Below are 15,730 nucleotides of genomic sequence, written 5' to 3'. Positions count from 1 at the left end.
AAGGAAACTAAGACATTAAGAAGTTAAGTAATAGCTCCTGGCGTCCGAAGATTGCAAAACCTTCTGTAGCGCTGAGGAACTCTGAGGGTCCTGACACCTTACTGCTACTTGGGAGAGAGTGTAAATTCCACAGGCGCTTCACCTAAGCCACTTGGGCCCTTGAGCACTCTTGAGTGCTCCCTGAACCCCACCCAGGCAGATCCGGCGGTACCCTAAAGTTTCCATTCACTCCCCATCCACCAACACAGGTTAGCATCCGAAGTGCTGATCATGAAGAAGACCACAGCTCCCACAATCACAGAATCCCCAGGGATCCTGTCTCCCATCCCAGAAATGCAAAATGATTTATTATCTGTACCCTCCCTTCAGCCATGGAGCAGAAATCTGCATCCTGTATCCAGTCTCATGATAGGCGGGACTGCAGAAAACAAAATCCCATCCCCTCATTTCTTATTCATAGAGAAGGCAATGTATAATATGATTACATACATGATGGATCGGATCTGACAGACAGTATAAAATGCAAGCCGGAGAACATTACCTAGGGAATGGATTTTTCACTGATAGTCAATGCCTCCTGTAGTCAACAATGAAGGGAGGTGGGGGTGAGACAAATGCAGAGAGACGCACAAAGAACTCTCAGTATCAAACTCTCAAACAAATCCCTCCATCAGGCAAAGGCTGTTTGCTCAGCGCCAGGCACTCAGCTAGGTGCTTTATATGCCGCAGCTCTTCTAATCACCCTTGCTTTACAGACACGAAAAAGGAGGCTCCCAGAAGTGAAGTTCACAGACAGAACTTGGAACCTGAGCACACCCAAACCCGTATTCTTGACCATGAACTACACCACCTCCCTGTGTGCTTCTGGGACACGTGCTCTGACGCTGTTCAGGACCTTCCTGCGTGGCCACAGGCTGCTGTCAGCTGCTGACTACGCTGCGTGATGGCACCTGAGACCAGATGCGGAATTCGTAGAAGGAAATAAAACTGAAGTCTTGGGCCTTCTTTAGTTCAGGCCACTGTGAGTTCTAGTGGGGGTCAGTCACTGAGGGTTCCAGGAGAGCAGAGTAGGCCGGGTTGCAACCAGAAAGCATTTCTAATTAAGTATCTTTGGTACGTTGCCTACAGGGATCTTCCTGAGAAAGGCCCTAACCCTCCAAATTTCTAGTGATTTGTTGTGATTTATTTTTTTCAATTAATATTCACTATCATGCCTACTTTCGTATTTGTCACTGCATAGCTTTAAAAAGAGAGACAGAGTTCTCCAAATTATAAGCACCAGGCTTCACAGAGTCAGGATCTGCCCATGCCTGTGCCTCTGCTGTTAAATATTTTGCCTCTCATCCCCTAAAAGGCTGAAACAATTTCTCATAAATCTTCAGGCTGTCATTGCTCAGCCGAGTGCCTGAAACCCAGTTGTCCTGGAAAAAGGAGACAGAAGGAAAGGAGAAAGGAGTGCATCAGAGGAGGAAGTGGACAGGATTATATGTAGAGTTAGAAATCGGTTTGATCCCCTGAGGGAGAATCAGCACTCTTATGAGCATCTCTCTTTTAAAAAAGGCAGTCTTCTAAATAAGCTGGCTCTCTGCTCTTCTGATAGATCTAGCTTACTCAGGACAGCTTCAATAGACTACCCAATAATAAGCCAAAAGGGTCACTATGTCAGGGGCTCCACGTAGCTAGGGACAAGACCTAGACTTTCTTCCTGTGATTTTTTTGGGGGATGTTTTGTTAACAGGAATTACCAGATTATACTAACTACTGATGATTGGTCATGTATGATTTTGCCCTCGTCCAGATGGAGGATCTCAAAATTCCTTAAACAGTTCAGCCACTTGTTCTGGAAGTTTGCAGCAGCCCCCGTGTCCTTCGTCACATAGAAGCTGCCCGCAGTCATCTTGGGCTCTGCGTCCACAGAGCTGTAAGTGCTATTTAAATCCTTGGATCTGGAGGCGGGGGGGGGGGGGGATTCAACCACTGTACCAACTTCATCAGCCCAAGCTACCTGGGTTCCCCATCCATGTTGATCATATTGACAAGTTCACTGTTGATAACCCTTTTTTAATACCTCCGTGGATGTCATCTTTTCTTTTAGGTAGTATCTAACACCAGAGTATCGGAATTCAGGCTCATGTCAACTTAGGGGTGTCAGAGTCATACTAAGTAAAATGACAAGGTAGAAAACGTTAAATAAGCTTCAGAAATATAAACAAACACATAGGAAATGCCTATTCTTTCCAGTCCTTTAAAAAAACATCTATGTGCATTTTGTGGTTTTAAACACAAGCTGCTGCTCTAACCAGTCACATTAAGAGATAAGAAAAGAGAAGGGGAGATTTTTTTCAAATGTGGGGCATTTAAAGGAAGTAGTGGAGTGTCTCCATCTGGTATATGTTCATATAAAGTAGAAATAAACAAGTGCACATTTCTTCTATTAAGCCTATAAATCTTAAGGAAACCCAGCTGCTGCCCATCCCCAAGGCTTCTGCAAATTTTCTGTTCACAATATCTGACCTTCCAAGCTCTTTGTTATTTGTTGTTCTTTGTTGGTATGGCCTACATTCAAAGCTACTGTAATAGCTTTAGTTCAGAATTAAACTTTAGGCTCCTTTGTTTTATCTAACTGTCAAGAGAAATTCTAGCTCCTATAGCCTTAAATAAAATTTTATTTTATGGAAACAGAAACACCCTTTGCAACAAAGTAAATATCTACCATGAATTCACCATCCAAGCTTTGGTAGGTTGATGTTTGTGCTTTATATTTCGAGGCAGGTACAAATATAATTGAAGCCCACATCTAGATGTAAAGTTACTTTAAAAAACGTCCTCATTGAAGACAAGGTTCAACTCAACAGAGTAGCCTTCTTTGTCTCCATCTCTTGGTTTTCATCTTTTTAAAAAAGTTACCCTCAATACTTTTATAGGATTACTAATTACCCAATGTCACCATGACAGGAGAAAGCCATTACAATTGTCTCTAGTTACCTGAAATTCAAGTCGGCTTACCAAAGCTCTTAAGATGACAAATATATGCATTTGTTAAGCTGTGCCTGTCCCACCAGGGTTAACTAGATGGCCTGGAGGCGGGTGAGGAGGGGCACTTGCAAAGCAGGGCTCTCCACTAAGGAGCAGAGACATCCTGGAGTTTTTGAGGTCCTGCTTAGAAACAACAAATAACAGATTATCCTTTTTTTTTTTTTTCTTCCAGCTGAATCCTGTCTATTTTTCACGTAGCATCTCTCTTCAGGGCATTCATAACGCGCTTCTCGTCGGATATCTCCAGCCACAGGAAGCTCTTTTTATTTAAAATGGAAGCAGCTTTGAATTCTCTCCGCGAAGAAGAGGCCCAGGACGCCGGCAGGAAGGAGAAGAGGTCACCGGGTGCAGGAATGCCTAAGAGTGGGGTCGCAGGAAGACCGGGTGGAGCCCGAGGAGGAAAGGGCGCGGCTGCGCAGAGAAGTCGCGGATCGCGGTGAGGCTGGGCCGGAAGCTACAGTTGTTCTTTGCACCCACCCACTTCCCCAGCCTGTCCCCTCCTTGGCTTCATTCTTAAAAAAGCAATTTCCTTAGCGCCTTTCTTCTATGTGCTACAAAACGAAGTGACCGCTAGAGGGCAATATGGTGCAAGACAAAAGCTTGCTCTCGCTCACGTTGAGAAAACAGGACAGACAAATCAAGTAGCATACAGGTACTGTAAAGGCGGGGGGGGGGGGTGTTGAGGGCGCTTTCCAATCCCTCTTCTCCATGTGCTCCCCAAACCTCAAACATTAGCTGAGTGATAAAGTAGCATGGATGCTCTCTTTCTCCCCTCCCTGCCTCGGTGACCCTAGATGCCTCTGCAGGGCAGGAGAGACTTCCCCTCTACTTTCTCAGGTTCAAGAGCTGAGTCTATAAAGTAAAGTGACAACAGGCAGATTCACAGAAGAAAAGGTACACAAATTTACTGTTTTTTAATGTTATGTGCATATGGAGGTATCATGGGGAAAAAACATGAATACCCCCAAAAAGCGATGAGATTTGAGGTTTATGTGCCGTCTTAACAGGGGAGAGTAAACGACTTTTAGGAAAGAGGAAGGGCCCTTAGAAGTGTGGACGGGAGGTATGATCATCTGTGACCGAGTGTGTCTGGATGTGATGTCCGCCTCTAGTCTCCTCTCCTCTGATAAGAGCCAGTCTTCCCTGGTTGATGAAACTCCCGGAGAGGAGATTGAGGACAAAGGCGCTCCTTTCTGAGGATCTGCCTTTAGGCAAAGAAGGGCAGTTCAGAGACAGTCTCCCCCTGCACTTGCTGTTTTTCAAGTGCCTTCAGCTCAGAAGTATCAGTGCAGTAACTTGGCACATTTGGGGCAGCATGTCCCTGAGATGGTGGCATTAAAGATGAAGGGGGCCTGGATGTAAGGCCCATCTAAGAGTTCTCTTCAAGAAAAGCTGCCCTGGACAGTCATCTGACTCACACTGGATTTTAAGTGAATGAAAAATAACCCTTTGCTGTGTTAAGCCACCGAGATATCAGGGTTTATTTGTTAAGCAACAAAGTCCATCCCATCCTGACTAATGCAATGAATTTTTTTAAAAAATTTTTTTAATTGTACAAGAAGTAAATATAAAGAAAATATTAACTAAACAATGGACCAGGATCTAACAAAGATTACGAAAGCGGTATTCAAATGCCACTTAGGGTTGTAGAGTCTTAGAGCTGATCTTGCAAAAGAGTTGAAAGCCAGGGCCCATCTGCCCTCACCAGGCCCTCCCAAGAGACCAGGACCAGGCTGGGGTCCCGTGCAGCCAAGGGCTACAAAACAGAACTAAAGGAGACAGTAGTTTCAGGCACCAAACCTGAGCCTCTGCCTCCTTGGAAACCAGCTGAATTAACAGCTCTAAAAATTGGAAGCAGAATAATTAGAATCACTTGGCGTCTGGAGGAAGAGATTTACAATTATCTACCTTTCCTTGGGCAGCATGATGTCCTCTTACTACTTTTTCTTTTATGGAACTCAGCTTTCCTACAGCCTTGTCACGTCTATAGATTGCTTGTGTGACTCAATGCCTTGTACCCCAAAGCCAATTTTTCCTCTTTCAGTCCTCAAGCTCTGATTGGGATTGAAGTCCAAATTATTTGTTCTTTCTCATTACAGCAGCCATGGGAATGGACACACATATATGTTCATCTTGGGTATGATTTAAATACTGATCAAAAATCATACTGTTTCCAAGTGGGAAACAAGGCCCATGGAGTTGACTGTGTCCAAGTAAATTCTCTTCCCTGGAGAAGGGCCGAGTGGGATTGATCTTGAGACTTAGATATCTCTGGGGTCCAGTGACAAAGTAGGAAGAGCACCAAACAAGCCGGACTCCAGTATTAGTTTAGCTGTTTGTCTTTGAGCAAGTTGATGACTTCTCTGTGCCTGTGTTTTTCAAAATGGAAGGAGTAACGGTTACCCCGACCAGCTAACTGATGCTGCAGTGAAAGCAGGTGGTAGCTATGAAGTAGGGACTGTATCACTATTGGCTAACACACCTTGAGTACCTACTACACAGCAGACACAACACTGAGCAGTCTGCACACGCGAAGTCATTTAATTCTCAGAGCCGACAAATGCAGAAACCATTGTTATTATCCCCTTACACAGATGAGAAAACCAAGACTTGGTTGGAGAGGGCGAGTAACTTCCTAGAAGTTACTATCACTTGGTTACTAAATGCTGGGGCCAGAAATCAAAGTCAGGTGCGTGCGGCCACAGAGCCTTAGTTCTTAACCTATGTCCGGCCGCACAGGGTTAATCTGAATAGTCTGAATTGGGCAGGGGTGGACAGGCGGCAGCCAACACTGCCTGAGTGCACCATGCTGCTTAGCAACGGGGCAAAACAAGCAGCCCTCCAGAAGGAAGGGAAGTGAGCCTCCGGGGTGGGTGGAGGAAGGACGGCCGGAGGGGGAGGGATTGGGTCCTGCCAAATCGGGGAGGGTGTGAGCGGTGATGGGCACTGTGGGCAATGACCCCTGCAAGCAGAGGCTCTCGTGGGGAGAACACTCCCACTGCCCACTCTCTGCAAGCCAGAAAGCCTCTGCCAGGCTTTCTGCATCCAGACTCTGCATCTCTTTGGTGCTTTCTCCTTGGCCCTATGGATGGTGTAGGTGATACTGGGATTTTGAAAGTTTAAACTTGAACTCTCTTCACGTAACTAATCTGAATGCTTTCTCCTTATTATTTGTAACTGGGCACGATAGCTTATGAGGTGCCAGGGCCAACAAGGAAGACAGGGAATGGAAATCCCTGGTCATCTAAGTCCAACCTTAACCCTGGCATATGGGCCACCTGTAGATGGTGAGCAGAGGAGGTGCCAGCACTCCAAGGGCCTGGACTGTGGAAGCCTGGCCGGGGGGCGGGCCAGGGAGCGAGCGCCACTCTCCAAAGCCAACATCTACCAAGAACCTTAGAGGAGAAAATTTCAGATGAATAAGAAAGCCCCAAAGAAGCCCCACACATCCAGGAAAGAAATGGGGCATTTCACACTTCCCTTGAAATGGGTAAGGGGGTAAACGGATAGTCCTTCTTAAGTGTGAGTTATTTCTGTTCTTTATACAATTAGAGAGGCACAGAAAAGCTGCACCTCAAATATCTCCATGAAAACTGTATTGTATCTCTAAGGAATTATTTTTCATTTTGTTAAGGGTGATAAAGGTACTGTGGTTATGTTTTATTTTCTTTTCTTTTTTAAAAAAAAGGAAAGCATTTTGCAGTAGGAGAAGACGATGTGATGTCTGGGATATGCTTTAAAGTAATTCAACAAAGAATAAAAAGAAAAAGGAAACGTTGCAGATCATTAATAACTGAACTGTTCATTGGAGTGATGCAACTTTGAGGCTTGTACTATCCCTACTACTTTTATGTGTGTTTGAAATTTTGCATGAAAAAGAAAATGGGCTCATGGAACAATCACCCAAAGAACTTGCACATGTGCCCAGGATGTATTCCTTTGGTCTGAGTAACTTCAGAACCTCTGCAAATGTCAACAAAATCTTCGTGCCTAAAACCTCTCTGTGCTTTAACAGCCGCTTCATGAAAATTAATTAATCAGATGACACTGTTATTAATGTAGGGAATTAGGAGAATGACAAATGAAGAAAACTTTGTTTTTGAAAAAAGAAAAATAGAGGCTGGGTACCAGGAAGCTGAAGGACGTAGAAGTACAGAAACTACACTGTGGGTTTTGGGGAAGTTGGTAAAATGTCTTCTCAAAGGAATTCTCCGATGGAAACAAATAAAGTACCATGGATGGAAGACCAGAATATCTGGATACTACTCTGGTCCTTGCCACTAACTGGTTGTGTGTCTTTGGGCATGTCATTTGTGTATTCATTCATCAAACATCTGAAGCACCAGGGTGGGGAGAAAGACCTGAATTGCACCACCTGCCCTGGCTTAGCATCTCTGGGATGGGCTGCTGACTAACCAAGCCCCATGTAGTGTGGTCCAGTGCTGCGCATGCGCTGTGAGGCTCCAGGGGAAATGCAAAAGGAAGAAGAAGAGCTTAGCATGCATAGAAAGGGGAGATGGTATTGCAGGGGCAGGAACTGCATGCACAAATTTGTGGACATGTGATCCAGATCCTCATGGATCTAATGAGGCTGGAGTGCGGCGGGTTTTTAGGGATGTGGCAGGGACACAGCTGGAGAAGTAGGCGAGGCTCAGATCCATTTGACAATTCACTCAACAAAAAGCCATTGAGCTGAGCCCCTCCTGTGGACCAGGCAGTACCAGGGGTCGGATACAGCAGCAAAACAAGACAGAGAAGAATATCCGACTTGGCAGAAATTACATGGGTGCAGGTGAAGAAAAAGACCATAAAGAAGACGAATGAAGAGAGAGTATGTCAGCCGACAAGCTGTGAGTGCGGCAGCCAGACACACGGGGGTGGGGGTACGGGGATAGGGAGCGTTGGGGCGGTCGGTTTCAGTTTGAATGTTTGAAGCATGTTCTGAAGGAAGAAAGAAGTGAGCCTTGCTGGCAGCTGGGGGAAGAATATTCTAGAAAAAGTTCTTAGGACCTTGAATACCAAGAGGAAAAGCTTTGTCCTCACAAATGGATATAGTGGATTTTAACTGGAGGATCCAAACGGTCAATTTTCAGGTTTTAAAGGACCATTTTCCTAGATCTATACAGCAGGTAGGTCGAAGGAGGCAGGGAGACCAACTGGGAGACAATTCCAGAAAATTCCACAAAAGAGACTCTGAGTGTGTAAATGAGAAGTGCGTGTAGTGGGGGAGGGCTTGAGAACAGAGGAGAACTGCAAATTGGTAGGAGCTGTCTGAGGCTGGCTGGGGAGGAGGAGGGGGCGGATGAAGGCTACGACGACCCCCGTGTTCTGATTTCCACAGAGCGGAGGGGTACGGGGCATGTGGAGTTGTCCACCTACTAACCTTGCCCGATCCTTGGTCACATGTCTTACTGGGATACAACTCTCACCAGGACAAGAAGGGCCAGTCCACAGTCGAGGCTGCCAGCAGTCAACTAGGCCTGTGAAGGGTTACCCCTCCCGCTGGTGGCTGGCATCTTCCCGTGTGTCACAAGACCACAGCCTCCCTGGTGGGGAAGGGTGCACCTCACACCGTCAGCTGGTAATCTTTCTTATTTTAAAAGGAACACCCTATTCTAAAAGGCACAGTGCAATGCCAGTTTCCAAGTAAAGGAAAATGCCACTGTGTCCCTTCATTACCAGAGCCACATTCTGTTTGCTGGTACAGGTTGGTCTTATGGCTATTTGTATCCGTTCTGCTCCATTAGGCTAATTTGTTTTTGGATACAAATGAAAGCTGCTGTCCTGAGCCCACTGTGCTGCATTTTCAGAAACACCCCATTCTGTGTGGAATGAGTTAGCAGGTTTTGTAGATGCAAAAGATATGTCTTTGATTTAATATTCAAGCCAGACAAGGAAAACTGCCCACGGGAGCACAGAAATAATTAAGCAGTATCATATAGAGTGGTCCACGCAAACGCCACATGCCTGGGGCAGGTCAAGGGTCTAACTGCTTCCTGATGTGGCATTTGCTGTTACACTTTCTGCATCAAAAAGCATGTGGTCGCTGAGAAGATGCAACAGGAATCCTCCTGCCCCCAGGCCACATTTAGCAGTGCCCCAACAGGAGGAGTCATCCTGAGGGGACTGGAGCCATCAGGGCAGGCAGGGCTGGTTAACATAGGAGATAAGCCCCCTCCACTGCTGTAACTGCCTGGGATCTTTCCACTCAGCTGCCTGGGTACCACAACAGCCGCCATTAGTGGCTTAATTAAGTTAAGACAATGGCTGTCTACTAGGAATCAGCGAGACTGGCTGCATAATTTGTGGGGCCCAGGGCAAAGTGAAAACGTGGGGCTCCTTGTCCAAAAAGTAAGGGAAAAGTAAAGTTGAATGAGAATATAAATTTGTTTCCGTCTTCTCCAATCTCTACCTCAACTTGTTATGGTGTTCTCAATTCGCTATTTAATGTCATGCTAAGTAAAGAAAATTTTACGATGTAAACTGTTAGTGTGAATTTTTACTGTTCATCTTTGCACATGCAATGCCAGTTTTAAAGGCAAATAGACATGCAGTTAACTCATACACAAAACTACCAAAATCACATGATTTCCATCGTGTAGCTCATACGTGCATACATATTTCATTCTTACCAGAACGGTGGAAATGCTGCACAAGATGAACTCAGATCTCTTCTTGATCACATGTCATCTACCATCCCTCTCTGCCTTTGCCTTCCTGAGGAATAAGGAAAGAAAAAGAAAAGATGGGCTCTCCTACGATTCCCTCTCCTTGTCTGTTGTCCTTTCCAGGATAAGTGATGGCCTCCCACAGCTAATAATAATTGATCAGTGGCACTTTCTTAGTTTGGACAGATGCATCGTGGTCGTGTAAGATTGGAATATCAAAGGGAAATAGGTTAGAGAAGGTATAGGGAGCTCTCTGTATTATCTTTGCAACTTAAGTGTAAATCTAAAATTATTACAAAATAAAAAAGTGTATTGAAAAGAGGAAAAGACTTCCTTAGCACCTTGCCAAGAATCACTGGGTTAAAAGGGGGGCGGCATGACATAAACAGGGGGCAGCATTGAAGGCATGACAGCAGCATTTATCTAATTTGCCTGATAAGCTTTAGCTGGGATAAATTCCTGTACCCATTTCTAGAAGATTCTGATTTATTCAATCTGCGGTGGGTCCCAGGATGGGATTTTTAGCAAGCAGTCACCCTGGGAAGTCTTATCAGACAAATTCAGGGACTGTCACATTGGAGTGCAGCAGAACAGGTAAACTCAGGGCCAAATGCCAGCTGTGTGACCTTTTCTTGCTTACCGGGTTTGTAAGTTACCAGCTATGTGACCTTTTAGGCGCTGACTTAACTTCTTAGAAAAATCAGTAGTTATATGGCCCTACTGTAGTGACATTATATGAAGTATATAGAAAAACACCTGGCACAGGGCTTGACACACCGTGTGTTATAACCGGCACAAACACCTTGTATTCTGATTTTTCCTTCTAAGGAGAACTGGCAGTTAATGAACTGTGACCACAGTTCTTAAACAAGTTACACCAAGACACATGCCCTTTTTCCAGAAGATAACACACACCAAGAAAATAGGACACATAATCTCTTTAAGGGTCCCTGTATTTAGAGATTATGCTTGCTCATTTATTTTCTGAGAGACAATGGAGAGACAGTTTCCCCTTCAATGAGAGAGTCAGACTGGCCTTTTCCACTGGCTTTTGCCCTGAGGAAGGTCACTTGATTGCCTGCACAGAAGCCCCAGGCACATTTGTGGCAGGAGCAAAAGCCTCTGTGTGTCCCCCTTCCCAGCCAGCCACCCCGTGCAGGCTCCGGAACAGCTGGGACGCTGGATGGAATTCCTCTGCTGGCAGAGGCCAGGAAGCAGCGTGGGTAAAATATGAACACTGCTGAGCCTTGTACTTCATGGGAAATAAAAAGACAGTAAAATCCTTTGGCTGCTTTTTGTCTCTGGATGTCCTGAAACTTCCGTCTCTTTGTGAGGGAAAGAATCACCCCTAATTTAGACAAGCCCTAAGACAGTGTGCCACAAATTGCTGGTCCCCTCACCCCTGCTGGAAGGATACATTAAATCTTTATCATCTCTGAACATCTTAGAAACAAATTTTTCAAGGTGCTAAGAAGAGGGGCTTGTAGCAGGCATTGGCCAAGAGGCAAAGGAGATAAAGATACAATGAAGACTGGGGGCTTACGAGGCAGCATTCAGCACAGGGTCTTAGAGAGAACATGTGCAAGAGGTGGGGGGGAAACAGAGGGTCATCCTGTACAGAGGGTTACCCTTCCACAGTAAGACCACCCTCACGCCAGGTCTACTCTCACCATCCTATCAAGACATATTTAAAGGTCCTATCCACTATACTCCGCCTCATGCTAGAGCCATTCATAACGCCGCTCTCAAATGCCATCTAAGCCCAAGGAAATGTTAGATGGTAATGTTGTCCTTTAAATACACATATGTACACACACACCCCCCAACCTATCGGGATCAATCAAAGCAAAAAGGGAGACTTTATTGGGAGACCCTAAGGGTACCCAAAAAAGTACAGTAGAGCTTCACAAGGGTCCAGAAGTAGGAAGTGAGAGTCACTCTGAGCCAAGGTAGTGACCTGTCTATCTCTTCAGGGATGGACAATCTTTGATGTCTGCTTCCTTGGAGATCTCTGATTCATGGCAAAATTCCCCCAACCCCTCACTTTCCACCTCTCTGTGCAGATGGCTGAAAATGGTGGCTCCAAACTCCAAAGCTCTACCTTTTCCAAGCTCCAGAACAACCAAACCACCTATGACGTTCTAGCTCCTGGAGCAAGACACTGCTGTGCCAGCCTGGGTTGTGAGTTCACCTGCCACGTCGGGTCATGCAACATAAGCAAGATCTACACTCAAGTCCTTCTTGTGGTGTGGGGGGTCTGGACCAAGTCTCCAAGAAGAAGGCATGGTCTCAGTAGATACCTCAAGAGATAATTTACTGCAGGTGAAAAATGCCGTGCTGCTAAGTCAGATTTTTTTTTTAGTGCCTTTGCTATCTTTTCCATATCTCCTGTTCATCAGTTCTGTGTTCTACACTTGGATGTTGGAATCTGGATCAGAAAGGAAATAAAGTGAAGGAAGAGAGCAATGACGAACCATTTCAACATTAAAATTATCTGGAAAATAGAGTCTGCAGAGATATTTAGACTGCCTGACATGGTCTTTCTCCCTTCATGCGCTTGCCATTCACAGTGGAGAAGAAACACCCACTAATTCTGTAAGTTCCACTGAGGGCATGGAGCAGGGCAAAGGAAACTCTTCCCCAGGAGTGGCCTTCCAGGGCACACCTCGCAGCGAGGAGGCACAAACAGGAGAGGCTATAAACTGCTCACAAAGGAAGAAAGGCAGAGTGGAAAGGTTAGGAATGAAAAAGGATCTGATGGCAGGAAAGCTGGTTCAAATTAATGAGACAATGCAAGCCTTGACATTCTTGATGGATGTCAGCGGTTAAGTGCTAGCCGGACCTTCTGAGGTTACAACCTCCATTCAGACCTCAACTCGGGATGGCAATCTGAAACCCAAGGCCATGGGCAGAGAGCATCTGCGAGCCCAGCAGGGATTAGTACCGTGGCCTTGGGAGGCCCCTCCAGGCGGCTGCTTCCTCCCATGTACCAGTTATCCTGAAGCCAGGTGTGCTCTGGGGGCGACAACAATACCAAGTAATTAAGACAAAATGTTCTTGGCTGTGTCTCAGGCATATTCTTTAATGACAAGAACAAAGGGTTAGTTGATGAACTAATTTTTGGTGGGGAAGGCAGCAGCATCTATTATTAAATGAATGCTTAGGATTTTTGTTTGTTTGTTTTTCAATAGCCCCATTATAATTTCAGTTCAGATACTCCAAAGCTCATGTTTCCTAATTTATTATCGCTTGCTACAGTCCTCTGGGATCCCATAATTGAATTTTACTGGCGTCATTACCATATCCACAAACAAGCTAGTCTTCCTGAACTAAATCAGTCAAAGCCTGTTGGTTGGCCCACAGGAAACATGCCCAGAGTTGAAGCTGACCTCAGCATAGAAAGGCGGGCAAGTTTCCCTGGCCAGGGAGACGGGCTACTGCGGGGAGCAAGTGAGGCTGCATGTGGTCAGCCCTGAACATCTGTGGGAGAAGTAGGCACACAGGGCAAGAAGAGAAGAAGAGGAAAGAAAGTATGAGGCTCCAAACACCAGATCCCCCAAATAACCAGATTATTATCCCACTCAGTCCAAAATAGACCAGCTTCTGAGACATGGGGTCTACATACTTGGTTGAGAACCAGGAAATTCCACAAGGAGATGTTGAAATTCCATTAAAAAAAAAAAAAAAAAGCAGATTGACAGCCTACATCCTCTCCTTCTTACATCCAAAACAGGAAAATAAAAATCATAATTTAGATGCATTTTAGGGCTACATGGACACATAGCAATCATCTAAATCCAGGCTCCTTGTTTTCCACTGGCGGCTCAAAGAGATCAAATGAATTCTTATCTCAATGTAATATTTAACTTTTTTTTAAAAATCCACATCCTTCAAAGATTTACCCTTAAAAACTTAGGGCAACAGGGAAGCAGAGTGAAAAGAATACAGATAGAAATTGACTGCCACTTGACTCCTGTGAACCTGTGGGTTCAGAGTTGCTGACCTCTGAGCTTTGATCACTTCATCTGGAAAATGTGAATAATAATAATAATAATAATAATAATAATAATAATAATAATAATAATAATAATAATAATAATAGTTTCTGTGAGGGCTGACATAATGCATACAAAATATCTCACAAAGCACCTGGTGCTCAGTCTTAGCTAAACATGATTCTACCTTGGCATTTGTTAAAGGAAACAGAACCTTTATTTTGAAAATACTGTACTGCTAGGAAGATAAGTAGCTGAAAGGATGGGACTTTGCTGAAGGACCTGCTCCTTCCCAAATAGTTCCCACCAAATTCCAGAACCCAGGAAAGGAGAAGGGCCCCTCGGGTAAGCACCCCCACATTTCTAAAGGCAAAGGGCAAGGACTTTGGGTAATTTTGCCTGGGCAGCTAAATTCACATACCACAGGGACTTTGCAAAAGTTATGGGGACCCAGGTCCTCTGACCCACAGATTATATTTCAACTCAGGTGCTGTTGGTGTTCTCAAAAACATCACTATCCTGATGAAGGATGAAGGAATGTGACCACTTTTCCATACAGGCTTCACTCTCCCACGTCCTGATTTCTTGTTAGAAAAAAAAAAAAAAAAAACCAACAGCTCCACCATTTCCTCTCCTGTTTTCATGTCCCTTCCCTGTTTCTTTTAAGTGAAAATCAAGAAAATAACCCAAATGAATCAACTGTCAACAGATTAAATTCCGTTAGGGGCCGAGTTGTGTCTCCCCCAGCCTCAAAATTCAGGTGTTGAAGTCCTAACCCCTAGTATCTTAGAGCGTGACATTCTCTGGAAACTGGGTCATCGTCGTTGTAACTACTGTTAAGATGAGGTCATACTGAAGCAGGCTTTTACCTCAAAATGACTGGTGTCCTTGTAAAAGGGGGAAATTTAGACTCAGACAGGCACACAGGGAGAACGTCACGTAAAGATGAAGGCAGAGATGCGGCTGATGCGTCCACAAGCTAAGGAACGCGGAAGACTGCCAGCAAACCACCAGCTGCGAGGAGGTGGCATGGACCTGACTCTCCCTCAGAGCCCTCAGAAGGAACCAGCCCCGCGGACACCCGATCGCGGACTTCGGCCTCCAGGGCGATGAGCTAACACATTTCTGTTGTGTAAGCCATCCAGTCCATGGTACTCTGTCACAGCAGCCCTAGCAGGCGAAAACAAACGGCAACCACTTCTTTCTGGAAATATATCCTCTTTTACCTCCTTAACCTCGTTCCAGGACCACTGTGGCCAGAGCACCAGGCACCCTCCAACCCAGACCCCCTCCCCACAGCTGCTTCGATGGGGCTCTGCTCCACCTACCACCCAAGCAGGCTTGGTGCTGTCTGTGAACTCAGGTCCTGGAGTTCGCCTCTAAACTCCAGGCCAGGAAGCAGTCAGTACCACGCTGGGGTGGGGGGTTGGGGGACACAGCGCCAGCATCATCCAAGGTCACGCCCCTCACCTTTGGCCTCCCCTAATCGGGTGGCAATCACAGCCCGAGAGCTGATAACACAGATTATCCACGTTTTTCAGCCTTATTCAGCTCCCTTATAAGGAAAAACTATGCCCCTTGCAGGCTTGTAGACTGGAGTAGCTATTATAAATCTGAGCTTGCAGATGAGGGACTGAGGTCATCTTCCCTTTTCAGTAAAAATAGAAAGATGTTAAATGAGGAAAGAAAATGTAAGAAGCCATCTCTCTCCCCCCCTCTCTCTTATATACACACCCCCCCCACCTATACACACAGAGTCTTTTCCACTGGATTGTGTCTCCTTTTATGGATGTGTATTCACAGGAACAGAGATATTGGTTTCTGTCCCCTGGGGAAACGATGATGAATACGCCAAGGTCAGTGGCTTCATCAGCCCAGGAACCTGCTCACTCTGGCAACTGCAGATAATCATTTAGCTGGTGGGCCTGGTTGCTGTCCCTCAATTCATGCTTCACCATGTCGCTGAAATGTCCCTTATCTCATAAAAACACTTGTCGTCTTGTGTCTTTCTGGCGCAGAAAGAAATTTATA

At 45.5% G+C, this 15,730-nt stretch overlaps 1 protein-coding gene across 6 annotated transcripts in view; it reads right to left on the bottom strand.

The window, feature by feature from the left end:
* The window catches only part of TRIL (TLR4 interactor with leucine rich repeats), a 113,524-nt gene that overhangs the window by 84,502 nt on the left and 13,292 nt on the right, over positions 1–15,730 (bottom strand). Inside the window, exon 3 of one of the 6 annotated variants that reach the window (XM_074367295.1) lies at positions 9,669–9,753. The exons of the other annotated variants lie outside the window; for them this stretch is intronic. The gene's annotated coding sequence lies outside the window, so the exon portion shown is untranslated. The remainder of the gene's footprint in view (positions 1–9,668; positions 9,754–15,730) is intronic. 6 annotated transcript variants of the gene reach the window in all.

The sequence above is a fragment of the Camelus bactrianus genome, chromosome 7 (assembly GCF_048773025.1).
Source record: "Camelus bactrianus isolate YW-2024 breed Bactrian camel chromosome 7, ASM4877302v1, whole genome shotgun sequence".
NCBI classification, from domain to species: domain Eukaryota; kingdom Metazoa; phylum Chordata; class Mammalia; order Artiodactyla; family Camelidae; genus Camelus; species Camelus bactrianus.
The sequence above is the reverse complement of the archived record's forward strand: the minus strand, read 5'-3'. Positions and strand labels throughout refer to the sequence as shown.